A 5,252-nucleotide genomic window follows, 5' to 3' on the forward strand; every position below is an offset into this window, starting at 1 on the left:
TAGTTTAAGGAATGAAGTACAAATGCAGTACTACGGGAATCCAAAGAGCAATCAAGACCCATCAGGCTGTCTGTAGAGGAGCGGCTATGAGAGCCTGATGACCATATAAATGTCAGGAGTGGGAGGCAGGGGAGGGGCCTTGGGGCAAGAAAAAAATGGATCCAGCAACAATATTCCATCTGCAGACCCTAGGAGATGATACCTGAGGTTCCATCAGGCTCCACATGCTACGGCATTGATGAACTATGCTAGCACGTTGAATTTGGAATACAACAGGTCATCCACGTGAGCATGGCCAGCAGGCACCCGGTTGACCATGATGAGGAGTCGAGGCCAGGAGCAAACCTCGTGAGTGCAGAAGTCACACCTGTGCTTCTGTGGTCTTCCCCACACAGGCTAAGGGAGCGGCTGCTTAGAGAAGTTGATGTAACTTGTAGAGATAACGTAAGATTTCTTGTCATATTCAATCAGCTCTTGAATACAAAACAACTGACCACCTAGGCTAAGATCACTCAGTGATTAGGTTTTCCCTCCTTCCTGCTGCTACTTGGCCTTGGGTCTTTCAGTGTGACTTTGTGATATCTAAATTTTAATTAAGTATGGTATTCTTCTCCCCAAGTTCCAGGAAATTAATTTATAATTTTGTCAAAAAAGATGAAAGGGTTTTCTTATCCAAATCTCAATGGCACTGACACTAAAGAGTTTCCTTATCTATTCCCAAAGTCTCCATAAACAGAAGTCTGGATTCACTGTTAAGTATAATGTTGCATTTGTACTTGGTCTCTTAGAGTTATGCTTTTTTTTAAAAAAAACATGCGGTTGATATGGATAATTTAATGACACCAGAACACATTTTCACAGCTAATCTTCATGACTGGCTAGTAATTTCTCATGGCTAATCCAATTCTTGAGAAATTTCATTCCATGCTTACAATGCACAAAGCAGTGAGTTAGCTGTTAATAAATTAAAACAAATAAAACATAGATATTCTTCAACAGGAGCTTAAATTTTAGTGAAAGAGAAATGTCTAGAAATGCTTATAACATGACATGATAGGCTATTTGCAAAAGTGAAACAAAATCTTATTTTTTTCTCCTCAAAAAATCCAAGTGCTGAGCAGGTCAGTACAATTTACAGAGCTATACTTTCACGGACTAGTATAAAATCTAATGGGACGAGTACTATACACACAGGGTTTAGCAGTAAAACGTGAATGTGAATAGTGCATTAGTCCCATCTACCCAGACCCATATTAGCAGATTATATGCTGGGAATATTTTTCTCAGAGACAGCAGTGGATCTCTGAATGCCACGTGCCAAGTGCCAAGGTACCGTTTGTAGCTATGACCTCAGTAACTGTGGATCATTGTGCTCAGACGAGGGGCTCTCAACCGAGCTGTCTAGGTGCCTGTGCCCCTAACCAACTGGATCTAAACCTCTAGGGACATTGCCTGGCTTCAATCTCTTCTGAATCTCCAAAGCGAACTCCAAGGCACACAGGGCCTGTGGACCCACTGCTCTAGCCTAGTGCGATGTGTTCGCCCCACTCTGTAAGGGGCCACTGGCCATCCAGGCATCATTCTTCACGGTCACATGTGCTCACGCTGAGACCCAGGTCAGAAGCACCATCACCTTTAAATAGATCACCTAACACGTGCTGAGCACCGACGGGCTGTGCCAGGTACTGAGTGGATGATCTTACATACATGTTGACACATAATCTTCAAAAACAACCTTAGGAGGTAAGTACTGTTATTGGTTTCCCAGTTTATAGATGGAAAAACTGAAACTTGCAGTTAAGGGATTTCTTAAGGTAACATAGTTTCTCAGGGTGGAGCAGGGATGGGAACCCTGTCTGCTTGGCATCAAAGTTTGTGCTTTTAATCACTACAATATAGCAGCTCATTTATATGTATGGAATATTCGATTTTTTAAATGTGTTCTGTATCTATGCACAAAAAGCTAGTTGATACATATTTATTCATAAAATGGAGAAAAATAAAATATCTACCTGGAAGCGATTTACCAAAAGGTTATATATTTAGCATCTATTTTCATGAAATACTTTGCTGATTATGTGTATCCAATCTCGGCATCCAGACTGTTAACAGCATACCACCGGCACGCCCAGACACGGCAGGTTCCCAAGGGCTTCATCTGACACTTCGGGAGTCGCTGCAGTGTGACTGCCGCAGCCCAGCACCTCTGCAGAGGGCACTGCATTCAGCCCCCACACCGGGCAGGCTCTGAAAACACAGCACCGGCAAGCGAAGCTACAGGGTTTTTGCTGTTTTCAAAATAAAAGATGATTCTTATATTGTTTAAGGGAAGATTACTGCCAAAGACAAACCAGTTTCCTGAGCTCAGTCCTCTGATGAGCAGAGGCCCCTGCCATACGAACACTACTCCTCCTACTACTAAGAGTCAATATTTATGGAGCTCTTACTACGTGCCACATGCTGTCCTAGCACTTTCCGTCTATCCTCACACCAACCCCTCATTACAGACGAGGAGATCGAGGCACAGCAAGGCTGAGAAACTTGCCCAGGATTAGTCAAGAGGCAGCCGAGCTGGGGTGGGCCAGGGGAACCGGGCAGCTGGCTCCACTCCTGGGCTCCTTGCTACATAGCGGGCTCTGCGACACGCACCGGGATTATAAAGGCAAATAAGATGCGGCTCCTCGGGAAGCTTAGAAACATGCCAATCAAGGCGGAGATCTGACGGGGAGGGCCAGTTTTCTGTGTATGTCTAAAGGAGCAACATGGTAAAGACTAACCTAAAACTGCCAGGAGATACCATCAAGAAAGGCTCCATCTGATAGAGTATCGTTCCTGGAAAATGGTCCCCTGAGGACCTGATCGCCATGTAAATGGTGTGATTATAGGGAAAGGCCTAGAGAAAGAGGCAGGCAGGCGTGGCCTTACGGTGCAGAAAGACCTCACTCTGAGATACCTGACCTAGTCACCCCGAGGGCCCTACGAGGTTGCCCAGGGATTACAGCATTAGGCAGTCGGATCCCCATGGGGAACTGCATGTGAGGCCGGGCACAGTGGCTCACACCTGTAATCCTAGCGCCCTGGGAGGTCGAGGCAGGGGGATCGCTTGAGGTCAGGAGTTCGAGACCAGCCTGAGCAAGAGTGAGACCCCGTTTCTACTAAAAAATAGAAAAATTAGCTGGGCGTGGTGGCGTGTGCCTATAGTCCCAGCTACTAGGGAGGCTGAGGCAAGAGAATCACTGGAGCCCAGGAGTTTGAGGTTGAAGTGAGCTATGATGATGCCACTATACTCTACCCAGGGCGACAAAGTAAAAAACAAACAAACAAAAGAATTGCACGTGAAAGAACCTATAGAATCTGGTGCCTAGTGGGCAATGAAATACATGGTGATTGATGGGCAGGAAGCACTCAGAGAAAAGAGTCCTGTGATGTGAAGAGAGATCCAGTAGGCATAGCCAGTGGAACCCATTAGTTGAACAGAAGACATGAGTTTTCTTTCTTCTTAGCAAGGGGAGAGGGCAGATGTCAGAGCAAAGCTAAAAGGTGTGCAAGATGGCAAAGGAGGGAGAAGGTAGCACCCACGATCTCATTAGCAGAGGTGCCAACGACTTTGCTTTTTAATGTAGACGTTGCAAAACTGACAACTCATGGGCCAGAGTGCTGCTTTGTGTTTTAATCTTAACGATTTCTCTATATTCGAAAATTAGGAAATTTTTAACATCATCTAGATTTCTAACTTATCTTCTCAAAAGTAGAAGAAGTGGCAGCACTGGGCTTGGACTTCCAGGAGGCCTCAGCGGTGGTCCCGTGGAGAAGGGGCTTGGCAATGCCTGACTGCCCATGACTCCTACTGCTTCCCCATGCCCTTCACACTGGGCCGCTTAGCTTGTCTGCATCCCCTGCCTGGCCATATACACATCTGAATAGGTGATCCTAAGTTCAGATACCAACAATGGGAGGGAACAAGGCTGTTCCAGGGAGTAATTCAGGCCCATGCTTCACAGTCAGGGGGAAAACCAGCTATCTTCTTCACTGGGAAATAAAAGACCAAAGAGGACCACTGGCCCCCAAATGCTTCCAGTCTGCCTCCCGACTCCACCAAAATCAGGGTTTTACATGTCTTACAATGTTATCTAATAATTCACATACAATATCCCATTTAATAACACATACCCAAAACATATTATGTCATTTAGTAGCCCTATGAAATAAATATCACTGTCCTCTTTCTACAAATGAGAACAGTGAGACTCAGAGGTAAGTAATTATCCCAAGGTCACACAATGGAGATTTGAGCACAGCAGTCCACCTCCAGAGCTCATGAACTCCAGGCAGTACAGGACATCAGACCCAAAGAATGTAAACAGATGCTCTCTTTAAAAGGGTTTTTCATGGTTAAGTCTGGGAAATGCTAGTTTCAGGTTTCTTGCTTAAGACTTCTCAGAATCTTTAAAATACTAACGGGCTTTGTGAATCTGTAAGTGAGAAAAGCCATGACCCCAAATCAGTCTTGAAATCTTCTTTGCCACAAACATAGCATGGAATATGTTGTGGTGGAAAAGACAGGATCTGGAGCAAGATGAATGAAAACTTGTAATTATGGGTTGAGCAATACAGATTTTCTAAATCAAATCAAATATGTGCAAAACTTGTATTTTTGAAAACAGTATTCCATTTATAGAAATCTATTAGCTTATGATCCTACCTTTTCCTCACTAACCTAAAATCTCAATTTAAAAATCCTGTTGTTATAATTCTATTAATCTGAAATTCTGTTAACCATAACTCTAACACTTCTACAATAGCAAGATAATAAACAATAATCTTACATGCAGAGGGTATTTTGACATTTATTGGTTTACATATTACTCAATACAATCTTTGTGAATTAGGAATCACTGCATTCTCGTTTTATAGATGAATAAAGTTAGGCTCCAAAAGGTTAAATGAAGTGACAAATGTCAAAGAGCTACCAAGTAGGTGACGGGGCATTAACTCTTTCCATTGAAATACATCCTTAAGTGTTCCCAGACATTCAGGTACTGATTAAATACTAATTTAATACAGTTTTCATAGTGAAAGCATTTTGTTCTATTTAGCAGTCATTTGAAGATGACTCATATGATCAAGTCATATAGCTCCCAATTAGCCACATATTTCGATTAATCCCATTCCTCAACCTTGGTAGTCTGTAGAGAATATAACAAGACTTCTAAAAATATGGCTTAGTCATATTGGAATTACAGGGACTTTAA

The 5,252-nt window shown here is 43.2% G+C and overlaps 1 protein-coding gene across 1 annotated transcript in view; it reads right to left on the minus strand.

The window, feature by feature from the left end:
* The window catches only part of FARS2 (phenylalanyl-tRNA synthetase 2, mitochondrial), a 394,817-nt gene that overhangs the window by 26,509 nt on the left and 363,056 nt on the right, over positions 1-5,252 (minus strand). The window lies entirely within an intron of this gene.

The sequence above is a fragment of the Propithecus coquereli genome, unplaced genomic scaffold (assembly GCF_000956105.1).
Source record: "Propithecus coquereli isolate 6110/MARCELLA unplaced genomic scaffold, Pcoq_1.0 Scaffold253, whole genome shotgun sequence".
In the NCBI taxonomy this organism is placed as follows: domain Eukaryota; kingdom Metazoa; phylum Chordata; class Mammalia; order Primates; family Indriidae; genus Propithecus; species Propithecus coquereli.